Here is an 18,774-nt window from a genome sequence, read left to right as displayed (position 1 = left end):
ATTCTAAAGATAGAAATTTTTCATATCTGCTCTTAAGGAACCTTATGTTAATATTCTTGCTTTCCCATTATAGACAGATCACTAGAAATATCCAGGATGTTATTAATTTCAAAACAAAGAGAACACCTCAATTTGGCCTTGTCAATAAAGGAAACTGATCACCAGTACCCTCTCTGCTTGCCCATTCCTTTTCAGCTCTTCTCCTTAGTTCTGGGAAGTGCACATCAGTTATGGTGGCTTATAAAGAACCAAGTATGCTGGGCAGATGGCACACACCTGTGATCTCAGCAACTAGGAAGGCTGAGGAAGGAGGATCACAGTTCAATGCCAACCTCAGCATTTCACAAGAAACTTTTTCAGAATAAAAAAGGCTGGGGATGTAGCTCAGTGATAAAACACCCCTGGGTTCAATCCCTAGTAGGAAAGAAAGGAAAAAAGGAGGGAAAGAGGGAGGGAGGGAGGAAGGAAGGAAGGAAGAAAAGAAAGAGAGAGAAAGAAAAGAAAGAAAACTAAGTATGCAAACTTAGCAACGGGGAAGTCATAGTTTTCCCTTGAAAGTATAAATGATTATACTGCAAGTTACCACTGTATCTTTTCTGTCCAAAGCCAATATATTTCTTGCCAAACATGTTATCAATGAAGTTTTTCTTTCGCTGAACACATTAAAATTAGTGACTCTTGGAGTGCTGATTCACTATCCTAAAACCTCTCTCTTTCAAGTCTCAGTTGTAACCGAGAGATGTTTTACTATATTGACAGAATACAAGCACATTTCTTCTACAGCTGAAGAACATGATTATGGCTAAACATTTTAAAGAGATCTTATTAAGAGCTTTATTCCCCACCCCACCGCTTTCTGATAAGTCTATTGATCTAAACCTTAAGCTAAGAGACTTCTACTGTGTGCTAGTGAATTATTTATATTATATTATGACATAAATATTCACCTGCAAGCACAGATCAAGCTTCATAAAAGATTTGACCAAGATTCATGAGATGATTTCTGCATTTCTGCTGTATAACGTACTCAAGGGAGCAAATCCTTAAAGTGCACATTAGGATTTGTGGGGTTGTTTAAACCTTACCTGGTTGGAATTTAATCCCTTACTCTCAGCACAAGGACCAAAATGACACAAACAGGGGACAATGGCATCAAGAGATACCCAACAAGCTGCTCCATTTAGCATCATCTAAATCCTCCTTTAATATGATTAACATCTGATATTTCTCCCTTTGTGAATCATATCCACTTCCAGCCAGGCCACCTCTCCTTTATCTGTAGTGTCTATTTTAAGACTGCTTCACTGCAAGGAGCATGGGGCCTGGGCAGGAATTTTGTCACTTCTCACGTGACTTTGGACAAGTTATTGGACTATTCTGGGCCTAAATTCCTCCTTTGCTAAAAACCAGCCTCTTTCCAGAAAGGTTGGAAGGAAGACTCAGGAACATGGATGGTGCCCTGTCTGCTCCATGCACAAGCTCTCACATACATACACTCACATGCAGGCGCACCACCACATAGAAGCCCACGATCACCATATAGTTTTTACTTTAGTACTCAGTTTAGCACATTTACTAACAAATGCTTCTGATAAGGGGATCCCTTCTTTTCTGTGCCTTTGAGCATGGAGGTCACTTCTTAAGTGAGATGCTTAAAAAGCCACCGTTCTTATCACTGTAGCTCCACCAGCATGGGCCATGGCTGCGAGCCAAAAGTAGTACAGGCACCTCGAGCTGAATACCTCAACTGATAGCGTGTGTGCTGTTCTACTTTTGCATTGCTATTTCTCCCCTTCAGATCAAGGTAAATGAGCCCATAATTTCAGTATGGCAAGTGAAGAGGATGGTAGAGTGGAGACTTGTATATCTTGTTTTTTTTTTTTTTTTTTTTTTTATGTGTGTGTGTGTGTGTGTGTGTGTGTGTGTTTTAATTTTAAGCAGAGACCAAATGTGGTAGAGAGACTGAAGTCACGTTTACACAATGACCAAAGATCCAGTCAGTGCAAAGGAATAGATTAACCCTCCTGAGTATTATTAGCTGGTCAAATAACAAAATATTGTATGAATTTTATTTTTAAGTTTCTCAATCAGTTATTTATAGCAATTATAAAATAGCTAACATTTACTGAGTGTTTACTAATGTCCCTGGCATTCCTTACAGCATTTCAACAATAGTAACTTATTTAATGTGGGCAATAATAAGGACACAGACACTAATAGGGCTTCTTGCTAGACAAGCACTCTACCCCTGAGCTCTGTTTTGAAGTTGTTCGAAATGGGTAGAACCAATAAAGGTGGGAAGAGAGAAGAGGTTTGAGGAGAATCTGATTTTTCCTCCTTCACCAGAACTTTTTCTTTCTCTTCTGTTCTCCTTGTCTCTTCTCAACTTTCTGCTTCCTCTCAGCTTGTGTCTTGACTTGCTGTGGCACCTCTGTCACTGCTCAGCACCATCCCCCTCCAGCCCCTGCTGCTGATGGCCCTCTGGGCTGGAGAGGTTGCTGACCCCTGGCCTATAGGAAAATAAAGCAGATGGGGAAGGTTTATCGCTGGCAAAGAAGGAGTGGCTTGCGTCTCTCTCCTCTTCTGGACCCTGCATTTCCTGGCCTTTATGAGTCAGGACCTTCTAAGTGACAGGAGAGCTTGCTCTGTCTTTTGTATCAGTTTACACAATTGCCAAGATTCTTGGCACGGCATCCAGACTTAGGGTGGTGAGAGCTTGAGATGACCCAGGGGATGTGGAAGAAGACACCGAAGGGGAAACAAAAAACGGACTACCCTTTTCGTTTGTGCTAAAAGGAGGCAAGTTGGCTACATTGCACAGGATGGGGGTGGCTCACTGCTGAACATGAGTTTGCAAAGGTGTTCAGGGAAGGGGTGTTCCATTACGGGCTGCATCTTTCACTCCTGCCTCTCGAGTTTAATGAGATTGGCAACAATAAATTTGTCTTTCCAGGTGTTATGGTATATATTTCCATGCTTCATTCTCATTTCACTTTGAAGAGCTTCCAAAAACATTTTTCTTTTTCTTTTTCTTTCTTTTTTTTTTTAATGGGGAGGGAAAGCAGGTTTGGCATTCCTTCCCAGTTTTTAAATCAAATTGATACTTCTGACTATAGGGGCATATGAGTTGGATTTTATTGCTTTTTTTTTTTTCCCCTCTCACAACTGTAGCCGGGAAGGATGGTAATAATGGTGCAGCCAGTTTACCTGTTTTGCAAGGAACTCTCAACTAAGATGTGTGTAACTTCATTGCACTATTGAAGGAGCCCAAAGACCTTAGGTTTGACAGCATTAACCAGGCTGGCCACTTTCTATGGGGCAGTTAAAAGAGGTAGAATGATCCAGAGGTTAAGGGTTTGGGGGAGCAGTTGAGTTTATGTTGAGAAGGGTGCAATAGATACTTCATCGGGGTGCATGGAGCACATTTTCTCAGTCTAGGATAGCATGAGGTAACTCTACCCTCCACCCCCCAGCCAAGGAAAGCAGGGTCCCTCTAGGGTCCCTTGGTGGCTAGTCATTTACCTGTAGGCGGAGTCTAAGTTCCAGGAAGAGTGACTAATCTCCCTTGCCCTCACTAAAGGCCCAGGTGTCTTTTGAGTGGAAGCTTTAGAAATAAAATAGGATGGGGAACTGGATTCATTCCTTAGTGGCTTTGTAAATGCCATTTCCTAAGGTCCTGATAGAAATAGCATCTTACCAAGCAGGGGCTCCATCGCAGAGACTCCATCACAGAGCCTAGTGGGTTTGACGTTTTTCTAGGTGACATAGGCAAGAAGGGGTACTTCTGCAGACCTCTACATGGGTGCATTTTCTCACTTTCTTCTTGATCACAGAAAATAAGAGAGGCACCCCGCCTGGGCTCCCCTGCACCCACCAACGCATGTGCTCACTCAACCTGTTCCCCTCAACATGCTCCTCTTGCCACCCCGTTCCACTTTCAACCACACCCATGTTTAAGAAGATTTAATATATTTGGAAGTCTTTCATTCACACTGTCATCTCTTTAAAGAAGAATGAGGACAGGTGGATTTAGGAAGCGCTTCCCTCTGCTCCAAATAGATACTTAAATATGAGTGATCATTTGGCAAACTGGCACATGAGTGAAAACCTTTTACTGCTGTTGCTGTCTTTTTGGCCTCGAAGCTGCTGAACCGTTTAAATGATCACACAACGCACTCTTAGTGGGTGGTGAGGAGGAAAAGGAACACTTACCATTTCTTCCCTTGCCAGTCCCACCATTGACAAGCCAAATTGATCTTTTAAGAGACTAAATGAATGTTCTCTAAATATATGTACACACATGGCTGTCTGGGAACATATTCCTTGAGCAGAATGATTGCCTGGAATTGAAGGAGAGGACAGGACCAGCAGCAGCAGGCTGGGAGTGGGACTGGGGGTTGTGGGGAGGGAGCACCCTGAGCGGCACGAGGCTCCATTTCTTTACCGCTGTCCTTTTGAGATTCAAGGTGTTCATCAGTATAATGAAGCGGGCCCATTGATTTATCATCTATTTGGTAATGTCATTGCATTTTTAGCTCCCTGTGTCTTTTTTGTCATTGGGTTACATTCAAGCACAGTAAGATCAACTTTAAAACCTCCTTACTCAACAGCTTTATTAGTTATAGCATTCCATGACCTTTCTCAACATTCTTAAAGAAAAAGATACAGCGTAATGTCGCTTTACTTTGCTTATTGTCCTTTGTTGGGGTGAACAAAGCATTTTCTACAGTGGCTATAGCACATAATTATACAGCTTTCAATAGCAGTGTCTTGGCACATATCAAAGTTCAGAGGAGCCTTTAGAAAAAAAAAAAAAAGATGTTTTGTGGCAGCCTAGGGAGGGTCTCATCTTTCCTTCAGAAAATAGTTCAAGGCTCTTCTGTCAAGCTTCCCTACTTAGAGCTTTTTCTCCTCCTGCTTCATAAAGTTTAAAGGGGGTTCAGTGGAGTTCTATGATCTATTTCCTTTGAAAGATTGTTCCTCGGCACAGAGAGGCCCTTTGACTTCAAGAGTTCACAGATTCGTGTCTTTAGGTATCATATGTCTGACCTTATCAGTTACTCCATTTAATGTAGGAGAAAAAGTCTCAACTCTTTGTGTTTGTCTGTTTTGCCTCTGTGAAATGATTTGGTGAAAAGACCATCCTTTTTAACACACCACTGGAGAGCCCGTTTCTGACTGTAACCTACCCTGTGGCTTTTCTCTCTTTAAAAAAAAAAAAAAAATTGTCCTTGTGTTTTGTGTATGGATGAGTTCACAGTGAGAATAGAATTATACAAGGGCAGGCGCACACACAAAAAAATCTTTTGCTTTCCTCCCTCACCTCCCGCACCCCCCCCCCCCCAATGATCTATTGGCTCTCTCGGTGGCTGTACCCCAACAGGCGAAGCATTTAGCAAACACAGAGGCGGCGGCTGGGGTGCTGGGACCACAGTGGGTTTTCCCTTGCTTCGACCTACCCCTAAGGCCTTCATAATTAATTGTCCTTCAGAGATGAGGAAAGTTCAGAAGCAGTGTGTGGAGCGATGTCTATTGTCTGACATTCAGCTCTCCTTGCCTTGCCTCTTTTTCTTCATCCCACAAAGGGTTATCAATAGGAGAGAGAGCACAAGTTCCCTTCTGGAAGCCGCTGCTGGTGGCTAGAGCTTTCAGGGGGATGTGATCATTGTGTTCAGCCCATCCCGGATTAAATGTCTGAAGAAGTTTGAACAACCTATTGAAATGGAGCCTGTTTATTTCATCTGGATTCAACCAACTTATTTAGCAAAACCAAAGCTTGCTGGAAGTTGCAGGTCTCTTTTGGCAGTGGCAGATAACATTTTAAATCAAATTTTCTCATTCCTTCCAACCCCACCCCCACCCCCACCCCAAGATGGTATGTAACTTTAGCTGTTTGGTTCTTTGTCATTCATAGGGCAGAAATGTTCATGATCACTCATTTCCCCTCAATCCATCAATGTAAATTTGCAACAGGAAATATTTTTTTTGCAAAGATTCGATTTGGTGAAGCATCAGAGTTCAATTCTTCAAAGTAGATTATGGTTTTGCCTTCAAGGATCGCCTTAAACCAATCTTCAATAATATTTGGTAATGACATAAAACAAATACAATCTGTCCCCCACCCCCCCCTCCCATTTTTTTGGCTGAGACACAAAATAAAGATACAGTGTGGAGACAGCCACTGGAGAAGTATCGGGAAAGGAGGACTGTCTATTAATGATCATTATACTACTGTTTCTGTTAAATAGGGTGAAGCCAAGAAAAACAAATATAATCGTTCTTCCGAGGAGCAGTTGAACTGGCAAATTAGTAAGGTTTAAAATAACTGCACTGTCGGCTGCTCATGGCAGCTTCAAGGCTGAAGGGAACCCTATTTAAAGGAAATCTGTGTCCCTGATAGCGATTCCTTTTGGAGGGAGGGACCAGCAGGATGGCCACAATCGACTCTGTCCCCGGTGCTCTTTGAAAACAATTTCACAACAGACCTTTTGGTATTTAAAGAGAACCTGAATGTGGAAGTTGACACAACTAATATAGTCATACCAAAAAGGGGGTCATAAAAAATTAAAGTTATTCTTATGAATCTTTCATGAGAAGCAATGAAAAGGGACACTAGTGTAGCCAAGTCCTTTGTGCTTGGAGCTCTTCTTCCGGGCTCCGGAGCTATTGTTCTTTCAGCTCCTCAAACAGACTTTCACTTTCAAACTGACAAAAGTCACTTAAAAGCCAGACAGCTGTACTAACACACCCACCTTACTGAGGAAAAGCCATGGGCAGGTGACGGGCCCTGCTGGGAGACCTTGTTTAAAATGAGCAGGGGCGGCTGTCTCAAGCCTTGCCATTGCTTCTGCGCTCCTTTTGAGGTGGCCCATTTATTGCTCATTTGTGTCCCCTCCCCCCCCCCACACACACAGGCTCCCCAAAATATTGCTTGCATTTCGGTACAGTATAAAAGAAACGTTGGCACCCTTAAAAAAGCACGTGATGAGGGTCCAGTTCATGGCAGTTGCAATGACTGGCGAGTTGGACTCACAAAAACTCCCTGTGGCCCCCTCTCTCCTTGCTTGGCTTTCTTCAGCCCCTAACCATCCAGTGCAGATCCCTCTGAAGCTTTTCCCATTTCTGTGGCCTCGTTAAGAGTAGCTGGAATTGGGTCGAACACCCAACAGAGATGAGCAGTCGCCTCACCTGGGGCTTGAAGACATAGATCCCAGGTCTGTCGGGGGTGGGGCCGTGGGCAGGCACCCCAGCCCTCAGGGCCGCAGCCGTTGTGGGCCACAGCGAGTCCTCCCTGCGTGTGTATTACAGGCTTCCCCTCCCCTGTCACCTTGTGTACAGTCTGGTCTGTGACACTGATGGTGATTATGTCATTATTTTGCTCTGGGGGCCCTGGCACATCTGCAGAGCCCAAGCACATCTTCTTTGTTGCGCTGGCAAACGTCCCACACCGCAAATGCTTCATTAGCCCTGCTGCTGGCCTCCTTGCCAGACGCCAGTGCCCAAATCCAGCCTTCCTTTTGCTCCGTTCTTTTGTGTGCCTGATGATCATGTATTCATCTTCCTGGTTCTTCCCCCATTTTCCCTCGACTTCTGAACTCCAGATGTCCCAGTTTTCTTGCCCAAATCACTCTGAAGTCTATGCTCTCTACCCTGAGCCTATCACTGGCCCTCTCCACCTCTCCTACGTTTCCATTTCCCACATGAAAAAGTGACTTTGAATAGCTCCCCACCAGGAGGACTCAGGTTTTCAAAAACTTGCAACTTGAAAATGTACCAAGTGATAGGTACTTGGTTGATGATGGTGTCGGATGTTGTTTCTGCTTTTCTCCTCCATCCCCACCTCTTTCTCCCACTCCCTGTTTCCTTCTTTATTGGCTCCTGCACATGGCCAGATTTTACCAATTTTCTGAGAGCAGTTTAAAATGTGAGTATGGGCAACATCCATTATGCCTTGCTGTGCAGGCTAGAGTCCTCTGAAGGTTCCTTTTCTCTAAATGACATCTCCCTCTCCTCTCTACCCTCTGCCGAAATCCACAGTCCCCGCTTCCTGCTGCCATAGCCTCCCCAGTCTCCACACTACTAGGAGATATCTAATCAACTCTTGACTGTTTTGGGAAAGAACAGAAAGATTCCCCTCTCCCCAGTTTTATTCTATATATTTACCAGAGCTGCAGATTCTGTTCAGGTGTTCTGGCTCCTACAATAACCGTCGTCAATTTTAGAGCTTAATATCTTGGGCTGTGATGGGTACTACATAATTGGTATGTTTAATTTCCCCTTAAATTTGAATTAATTATTCTGTGTTAGTGTGGGATGAGAAGCTTCCCCAGTAGAGAGTTTAACCAGTTTTAATCCCCTAACTATTGGAGCATGTTTTATAAAGTGTCTGAGTACAATATAAGATTTTAGTTTGGAAGTATAGTTAAGGGAGTGAGTTCATATTTTCATATGGGGATCAAGGACAAAGACCCTGGCAAGGATTTTTTTTTTTTTTAAAGGAAGGAAGAAAGAAAGAAAAAAAAAAAAGAACACAGAAAACCTTTCTCTGAAGAATGAGTTGGTTCTATTGTACCAGGTTCCTAAGATTTCCTGATACACATTTTAAAAATAGACCCAAGAATATGCATGAACCCTGTTCCAAATATTTATGAGCCACATAGCTGAAGACAGTAAGGAGAGAGGTGGTCAGAGCAGTGGTCCCCTCCCAGCTCCATATTAGCCCCGGCAGGGAGCATTTTGGGAGAGACTAGTATCCATCGTTGATTGACTGGTTTTCAAATATATCCAGATTGTTCCTAGCCTCCCAGTGTTGGGTCATTATGGTTTTATCACTCGTGGGTTTGTTTAAACCTTTTTTTATACTTAACCCTGTTCTCAGAATATACCACTCCTCAAGATAATAATTCTCTAAATTTATTACCTGCTGTGAAAATAGTACCTTGTTTTTATGGCTCTTGAAGTGATTCCCCTGGAACTCCACAGGGATATCCCTTGTTATAATATCCTGGGATTTGTGGATGGGGTTGTGGCCATATTCTCCATTTCCTTTCTGATTTCATAGACTTTGATCATTACTGCCCCTTAATCTTCATCTCTCCAGATTAAGGAGCTCTAATCCTTTTTAAAAGCCTAATCTCATACAGTAAGTGGGCTGCCCCTGATCATTTTAGCTCCCTCCGTAATGTGCTTCTGGCCTGTGCTACTCCGAGGGATAGTTACAGTTGCTAAACCATGGGCAGAAGTCCTGGTATATATGGCTGAGCCAGTTTGGTGACTGTGTCTCATGGGCAACCCAGTGGAACTTTGTTTTTGTTTGCTCTACAAATTTGTTCTCAGATGCTGGATTTCTTGAGTGACTTTTTCAGTAGCACTTATTGGTTAAAATGATCCCATGAGGGGTCATTTTGCTAAATTGCCCAGGCTGGCCTTGAACTTGCCATCCTCCTGCCTCAGCCTTCTGAGTTGCTGGGATGAAGGGCGTACACACTGTTTCTGGCTAGTAAACATTATTTTAGATACAGGCATCACCTTGAAATCTTAAAAATAAAAAATGCTCTGTGGAATAGTTCACTGTCAGTGACCCTAGACCAATCCTAGTGTAGAATTTAAGAACACCGAGGCTAAAACCCATCAAGTCAAGATCAAGTCCTAGCTCTGCCACTTTCTAAAAGCAGTGAAAGTTGAGCAAATGTCTTTGCCATCTCTGTTCCTCAGTTTCCTCATCTGTAAAGGGGGGGGACATAATAGTACCTATCTCATAGAATTTATAAGAATCAAACTAATCTACATGAATTTATTAGCACAAAGTAAATACTATATATACATTCATTTTTTGTTGTTGTTGCTAGGTTTGAACCTAGAGGTGTTTAACCACTGAGCCACATTCTCATCCCTTTTTAATGTTTTATTTTGAGACATGGTCTTGCTAAGTTGTTTAGGGCCTCACTAAGTTCTTAAGGCTGACCTCAAACTTGTGATCCTCCTGTTTCAGCCTCCCCAGCCACAGGGATCACAGGCATGTGCCGCCACACCTGGCAAGCATTCACTCTTATTTGCTTACGGGGCCAGGTTATTGTAACCTTGTTGCTGCCACCTCACCAGAAGCTCAACTATGGTGTCATCTCTTGCTGACTCTCAATAGAAAAATAAACAGGCCAGTGGGGAGCTCTGATCAGAATGGGGACAGATATTGAATACCAAACTGGTTTAAAATAGAGTTTGTGGTTTCTCCAGCCCCAAGTGTGACAATGAAGGTGATGCCAGCTGCAACTGTTGGGGGATTCTGGAGTCCTCCGTTCCAGATGAGAAGAGCAGCAGGGAACTGGGGGTGGGGGACACTGTCCTGCAGGGTCTGCCTCTGGCCACACATGCCTCACTGACTCTAATTGGCTTACCTGGAAAGGCTTACGAGCCTTGTTCTGGCCCTGAAATGCTGTCACTCTAAGAAAGAGGACATCCTAAATTCTCTCAGGGAAGTCTCTCAAGTCCTGGTCACGATGCAGAGCTGTGTGCCATGAGTATGGAGGCCCTGGGAATCCAGATGGCATCCATGCGGGGCCACTTCTACCCTGGTGACTCTGCTGCAGCTTAATTATCTCCGTAGAAATCTCCAGGGGGCCCATTGACGTTTCCTCCCAAAGCCCTCTTTGCAGATCTAAATCTCAACAGTGCCCTGGGAGACAGGGAGACTCCCTTCCTGGGATTACAGAGACTAATTTTTCAAATTCATAAACAATTTATTGACTAAATGAGCACTCGTCATTATACTCGCTGTTCACTTTTTATTTCCTTGGCCTGGCCATTCGGAGGAGGTGAACTGTTTTGGTGGGGCCCTTGTACTTGTGGGATTTCTCAGAAGTGGTTCAGATGTGAATAAGCTAAGAGAGCTCATCTGTGTACCTGTCCCTAGCTTTCCACGTGGGCCACACCTCCACATGGCAATCTGCATTAATCTATGACACGTAACATCTCTGTCAGCTGTTTGAGAGAACATAACTATCTTCACTTCTAGGCTTGGTCCCTTAATTTAAGTATTCCCAATGGTAGTAATCTAGATTTTAAAAGTCTCTTTTTTTTTTTTTTTTGTGGGGGCAGAGGTTATAAGCATAGTTTGTGGTGGGTATATATTAAATCCTTGGACAAATCATTTCAACATGTATTTTTCATATTTCTTGTGGTTACTGCAACCAACTTCTGTATTTTGTTGTTGTTGTTGTTGTTGTTTTTCCTAAAGTTACCTTAACACTTTTAATTAAAATCTGGTACTAAAGGTGACTGGGAACAAGGAGGGTGGCGGAGAAGGGGGTGGAGGCAGCAGAGAAATGACCTGGTACTGGAGTAGGTGGAAGAAGATGAAAGGCTGAGGTTTCAAGGCTACTGCTTTTCCTTGAATATAGAGACTATCTTCAAAGATTGATCATTTTCAGTGACCTGAAGGAGTAGGGCCAGCCCTTGGTATTGACAGCACTCTAAGACCCACCCCCACACCAAACATTACCCAAGTCCCCTTAGCTGTTGGGCAGGGTCTCATAGCTTCCCAATGCCCCTGAGGCCATTCTGGAATCCCTTTGCCTTTCCAAACTATTTACCTCTCTTGAAAAATGTGATTTCAAAAATCCTTCAGAAGTTCTTATGTAGCTTTAAAAGCACAGTCATCTCTCTATATTGGTGGGGGAATTGGTACCAGGACCACCCCCAGCGCCAAAATCCACAGATGCCCAAGTCCCTTATATAAAATGTCATCATATATCATAGATTACATATAATCTATGCACATGCTCCTGTTTATTTTAAGTCATCTCTAAATTATGAAAAATACCTAACACAATGTAAATATCATGTAAATAATTGTTACATTGTTTAGGGAATAATGAGAAAAAAGTATGCACATGTTCAGTACAGATGAAAAATAGTTTTCAAATAGGTTTGATCTGCTGGTGGCTGAATCTGTTCATACAGAATCCACAAATATGGAGACAACTATATAGCCTATCCTTAATTTTGCAAAGGGTAATTGCAGAGGAGAGATTAGCAGAATTCTAATTTGTTAGAAACCCAAAACAAAATTTCTCTAACAGACTAAAAATCTTACAGTCAAAACCGAGATTGCATTGAGATTGATCATCCCTCTCCTTTCCTCAAAATGATCCAGAGTTTATTTGGGGTGTCATTAGCTATGACCAGCAAAGTGTCAAGATCCCCCATGATCTGGTGCTCTCTGAAGCTCTGTTTGATTGGCATCCATATCACAAGGGCTTTTTATGGTGCTTACTATGAGCAATGCTGTCCTCATTGTCCTGCCTGGGCCCCACCTCCTAACGGCTTCTCCCTAGTCTCCTTGTTCATATTGCTCCATCCACAAGAATACAAGGCACGCAGACCTGTTTTAATATTGGCCTAAGCAAAGTTTAATTATGAAGGGAAAGCTGCTGCAGAAAACAATCACGTAATGCATTCTCCATCGAAACAGGAGTAACTGTGGATTATCTGTGCCCCAGCTTCCCTTCATGCAATATTGGAGTATTCATGCCATGTTGTTTTTGGATAATCTCCCATCTAAGAATGGTACCAAGCTTGGCCCTATTTATTTCAACACCTTACCTGGTAATTGTAGCAAAAGATGAATTTCAAACACTATCAGCTTGTCTTGAACTCAGTAATTTCTGGGCTGTCTTGATGTGAAGTCTATTAGGGCCACAGAGCCACTAGTGCACTGGCTGCAGTGTTTATTTTCCTAGCTATGTATGGAGCTGATTGGTTAGATGTGTCATGAAGCATGGATAGATTTTTCTATTTGGCACATTTAAATATTTAATGGTAGAAAAACTTCCAATGAAAGGTTCCTAAGCAAAGCAAGGCAAAATTGAAGTCTTGCCATCCCTGGCTATCTGTGTGCATGGTTTATTTACTCTATTCCCATTGACAGGGGCAGCCTTAACTGCGTCTGAGAAATGGCATGACATTGCAGGTTGAATTTGGGTGAGTCAATCCAGGCTCCCCCACAAGAACAACTGGTGTGCTGACCCAGTGAGGCACACAGGATTAGTACAGAATGAAAGAACATTAGGCTTTTAGAAACACTGGTAGCCCTTAAGTTTGGCTAAGTGTAGGATTTGGCAAATTGTGGCCTGCAGGCCAGATCTGACCCTCTGTCTGTTTTCATGAACCTTGCTAAGAGTGGCATATATATATTTAAATATTTTATATATTTTGTTGTTGTTTTGGGGATGGAAACCAGGGCTGCAGGCATAAGTTTTCTACCACTGAGCTACACACCAGCCCTCTCACTCTCTCTCTCTCTCTCTCTTTTTTTTTTTTTTTTTTTTTTATTTTGAGCTAGGATCTCACAAAGTTACTTACACTAGCCTTGAATTTGCAGTCCTCAGTCTCCAGAGTAACTGGGACTACAGGTGGGCACCACCACACCCAGCTGCTTTTACATTTTTGAGCAGTTGTAAAAAAGAAAAATAAGAATATGCAACTGAGACCAAATATGTCCCATGAAGCCTATACAGTTATTATCTAGCCCTTTACAGACGAAGATTACTGAGCCCTGGCTGAAGGTTGTTTCTCTCTGATGGATCATGAACTTTCTGAGACCCCCTTCTATTTCTGAAGTTCCAAATGTCTATTTGGTTTTTTTTTTTTTTTTTTTTTTAGTGTTGTTGTTTTGTTTTGTTTTGTTTTTGTACCAAGGTACTTAACCACTGAGCCACATCCTGTCCTCAACCCTTTTTATTTTGCTAAGTTGCTTAGGGCCTCACTAAGTTATAGAGGATGGTTTTGAACTTGTGAATCTCCTGCCTCAGCCTCTCCAGTCACTAGGATTATAGGAGTGCACTGCACCTAGCCTTCTATAAGGTTTTCTTTTTTGTTTGGTTTGGTACAATTGTTTTGGTCTAGCTCTTACTTCAACAGCCTAACAGGTGTACAGTTCTAGCAGTGCACTTCCAGTTCTTTATAAGATCTTAGAGTTCTATGGATCTTGTCTAAGATCTTATAGTATCTTTGGGAAAGGGAAGGAGGTGTTAGGTTTTAGTTTGGGTGCTTTACCATCCATTTATCTATCTATCTATCTATCTATCTATCTATCTATCTATCTATCTATTTATTTATTTAGTACTGGGGATTGAACTCAGGGTTGCTCTACTACTGAGTACATCCCAAGCCCATTTTATGTTTTATTTTTGAGACTCAGTGTCTCACTAAGTTCCTGACAGTCTCTCAATATTTCTGAGGCTGGCCTCAAACTTGGGATCCTACTGCCTCAGCCTCCCAAATTGCTGGGATTACAGGCATGCACCACCACACCCAGTTTTCTTGTATTTTGCTTTTGTTTTATTTCATTTGTTTAAACTTGGAGTCACTGTTTTAGATAGGCAGAGTTTGAGAAGGAAGAAAAATTTACTCCAAAACAAACAACGTGACAATCATTATTCCTAACACATACAACACCAAGACTTCCATGCCTGAGCAAGTCAACTAGCTACTGAAAGCATATTCACTGAACCAAATTTCAGCCCCACAACATAATATTGACAAACTCTCACAGTCATTTGTCATTCTGTTCCCAGCAAGTGACCACCTTTTCAAGGACTATGTAAAATATGGTTTTATTTATTTTTTCGTATCTGCATGCCGAGTTGATGTTGGAATATTTGCATCATTTAAAATGTATACACAGTTTATTAATGAGTAGCGTAGAAGATGTTAAGATGTTCTTTTCTCCTACCTAAAAGTCACAGCCATCCAAAATACTCAACTCTTGGGGGCTGGGGTTGTGGCTCAACAGTAGAATGCTTGCCTTGCATGTGTGAGGCGCTGGGTTCGATCCTCAGCACCACATAAATAAATTTAAAAAAAGGTATTGTGTTATGTACAACTAAAAAAAATTTTAAAAAAATACTCAACTCTAGCATACTGTTGATAATTAAATGGAGTTTTTAGTAATAGGTATGTTACCAACATCTTAAAGGTATAAAATTTTTATTGTGAGCTCTATTTTCTAAATATCGATTTTTATAAGACAAAGACTCGAATTTAGGTGAGAAAACAAAGATTCAGGGTGATATCTCTGCTCTTCCTTCATACTGTTCTCAGAGATGTCCAGGGGAGAGGCATGGCAAATGGCCACCCCTGCTCTCCACACTGCAGGCCAAAGTCCAGTTCCTGTGATTCTTCTCCATGGAGTTCCAGTGTCCATTTGAGATAGATCCTTAACCTCCCTCCTTGCAGTTTCCATGTGACTGTTCATACCTTTTATTACATTTCCTCCAGCGGGTCATTTCCACCATGTCATATCTGGTTGCTACTCTACCGGCATTTATAAGGGCCAGAATGGCATTGGAGGAGGTTAGGCGACCTAACTTGGAAGAGTACTTCCACAAGCTCCATGTAGGTCCTCACTGTGGTGACAAAGCGGGAGGCAGGCTTTCCTTTTGTCACTTTTTCTGATTATCTTCATAGTTCTTTCAGTCTGGCTGAGGGACATTCTGAGGCTCCTGGGTGGATTGTTGCTGCAGCCTGGGTTTTCTGCCCCCATCCCCACACCCCCTCAAACACCCACATGCCACTGCCTGGTGAGTACAGAACCTGAGCAGCTTCCACCAGCTGAAACCTCTGATCCCAAACTCACTGGAGAGTTTGGCTTTTGGATTTTGGCAAGAAGGCCTGTTGCCCATCAGGTCATCATGAATAAAGATTTCTTTCTTCCTTTCTTTTTTTAAAGTCAAACATCCACTGAAACTGCTCCCAAAGCTCTCTGTCTCTCAAGACAATTTAACCCCTTTCTCCTAAGTGCATTTTCTATCCTGAATGCACACTTATTTTGTTGTATTCTTTTCCTGGGAGACCACCAAGCAATCTACTATATATAAAATTTGAAAGCCAAATCAATTCTAAAGCAATCTTATCATTTTTAAAGTATGTTTATTCAGCTTTGTAGTAGGAACAGGCAGACTGTTTGAAGGCCACATACTTTTCAAACCTTGGTTGCAACACGTTTGCCCCATTTTGAAACTGTCTTTATCTAGCCGAGAAAACGAAAATCTATTTGACAAAGTGGCACTCTGGCCAGTTTATCTTGCAATATGGCTTTAGCTCACTGAGTCTATTGATTTCCTTAAATTAATGTTTACAGAATGCTACTGAATTTTGCTCAACAGAACATTGTTCTTTTGACGCTTTGTGGAAAAAAAAAAGATACTGAATGTTATTGCCATGTGTTCCTCTGCTTAGACCATTTTTTGTGTGTGTATGTGTTTTTTAAAGACAGCCTTGAACTATAGAGCCACTTCCTACAAGCATTTACTCTTCACATATTTAAGTAGCAAAACATGTAACTAGGAAATGGGCTCCCTCTCAGGGCCCCAAACTGCATGGGTCTTAAAGTAATTTAATCCTCTAAGGTCCCCGGGAAGCTGAATGCCCCCTGGAGCATCAGAGGAAGAGAGACTTTAGTCCTAAATCCAGTTGTTGACAAAGAATCTTCCTCTGCTTCATTTGGTGTCACCCTGTAGCAGCTTCACAGCCAGCGCTCCTGGATAATGCCAGTCCCTCCAAGCATAGGTTAGAGCATCCTAATAAAATACAAATACCATGGAGCCATTTGGTGGGAACTCTAAATATAACACCTTGCTCTTTGACCATGGCGCTCAGAGTTTAATACACACAACCTAATCTCTCAGGATTGTTTTAAAACGGGCCTTCGCAGGGAAGTACATGCATCCATTCAGCTACCACAGTGTGGAAAACAGGAATTTGAGTCATAATTATGAAAGGAGCAAACTCAAATTTAGGAAACACAGCAACTTTTCTCAATTTGTTGATTCAGCCAATAAAAAGCAAACATCCCCCAATGCATCTCTCAGAACAATGCTTTGCACATATTTATTAATCACAGTGAAATGCTTCTCAGGAATTAGGGCTCCTTTTTAAAGGTTCAAACCACCTCCTTATGTTTGGATATTTTATGCTTTCCAAAGCACATTCGTGTTTACTTTCCCAATTGATCCTCCCCTGCAACAAAGAGGGCATTGGAATAGAATCCCACAATTCACTGTGTTAGCATCCCACACCATTTCTTGTCTTCTGAAGGGCCACTTAGTTCCCGGCTGTCCACACAGGATAAATGCATGCATGATTGCAAAGGAAGACCCTTAGTCATAGGATCTTGTGACCATATTTCACATGCCATGATTCCACTTTCCTGCCTCTAGCAGGAGAGTTCAGTGTGAGCGAGGCAGGGGAGATTCTCAGTGTCCCCTTATCTGTCTTTTCATCTGATAGTCTCCACGAGGAGCTAGGAAAGCATCTGAGTTTATCCAGTTAAGTCCACCCTGTCTGCAGTACAAGTCCCCAGCTTGTGCCACTGCTGTCAGGAGATAGGTCTCTCCTTGATCAATATTTACTTAACAAACAGCAGGGACAGGCGAGTTTATTTAGAGGAATCATGTGCACACTAGGGTGAATGAATCCTCGGGAAAGTACTCCAACTGTTTATCTCCTTTCCTAGGATCTTTGTGTGCAAGTGTGTGCGCGCACACGTGTAGATGCCCTTTCTCTTCTGAACTTCTCCAAAGACACTTAGAAGGCATCCAGAAAGATGCCTCACTCTCTACGATCAGGACATTGTTTACACCATCAGAGAGCTCTTGATGTGAATTTAGTTTTAAAAGACCTCAGAGTTTGATTTCCTTTCTCTGCTCCTGGGTAGGCTAAACATCTCAGAAAATGCGGTTAGGATGAACGAAAAGTATAAGCATCTTCCCTTGACCCCTTTCAGATGAGTGGAAGGGAAACAAATGCAGATGGAAACAATAAAAGCATTTTAACAAGTCAACACTATGCGTTTCTGATGGCCTTACCTATATATTTTAAGGCCCAAAGGGGAAAAAAAAAAGAAAAGAAAAAAAAAGAAAGAAAAAGTAGCTCTTCAGATTTTCAGGGATGCTCAGCCGGTTTTCAGCATGAGACATGTTCGACTCTAATAATAAATAGGAATTCCACGGTGCTGAAGTTGAGAGGAGACTGTTCTTTCAACTTCACTGAAACAATTGCTTGAAGGCTCAAGTCCAAGCCTTCAATGCAGTTGACTTGGAGGCATCTGGGGCTGGTTGGAGGGGTTTTGTTTCTGTGTGCGGGGAGGGGGGTGAGGGTGCTGGGGGAGTTATTTATTTATTTGATTTTGTGAATCGGAGTTGTAAAAGCCATCTGAAATATTCATGCAGAATAGTCTGAGAAGCCCGTTTCTGTTTTATTTACTGCACAGTAGAACAGCCACAGCGGATTAGTTCTACAATACCCGTAACAAAAGCCCAACAGCTGATGCATGTGATGTTAGGAGGTGACAAAACAGTTAAAGTATGCTGCTGGCTACAGGCAAGCAGTCAGCAGATGCAGACAAAAGGGTTTGTGACAAGAATAACTCTCTCTCCAAGGCGAGCAGTGAAGAGTATCCAAAATACCAGTACCCTTTTCTCCTTGACATTGTCTTCTTACAGTCAGCATTTTATTGCCCTTTTATAGTATTAGGGGAAAAAAAAGAAAAAGAAAAAAAAAAAGAGGAGGAAGAAGAAAGAAAACCCACACACAAACTAATTCACCAAAACACTAGGCAGGATTTTACTTTCCCAACCCTTAGCCACTCCTGCCCATACATGAGTCCAGATTCCCTTTTTCTGTTGAAGGAAGTTTGAGGAAAAAAAAATGAGCTAAAAAGATGTATTGTAAAGATGATCTCCCTTGATAAGATTGGAATCTATTGATAATGGGCCA

At 42.3% G+C, this 18,774-nt stretch overlaps 1 protein-coding gene across 1 annotated transcript in view; it reads left to right on the top strand.

Annotated features, from left to right (window-relative positions):
• Positions 1-18,774, top strand: part of Prox1 (prospero homeobox 1) — a 40,040-nt gene that overhangs the window by 16,233 nt on the left and 5,033 nt on the right. The window lies entirely within an intron of this gene.

This window comes from Callospermophilus lateralis, chromosome 13 (genome assembly GCF_048772815.1).
Source record: "Callospermophilus lateralis isolate mCalLat2 chromosome 13, mCalLat2.hap1, whole genome shotgun sequence".
NCBI lineage: Eukaryota > Metazoa > Chordata > Mammalia > Rodentia > Sciuridae > Callospermophilus > Callospermophilus lateralis.
The sequence above is the reverse complement of the archived record's forward strand: the minus strand, read 5'-3'. Positions and strand labels throughout refer to the sequence as shown.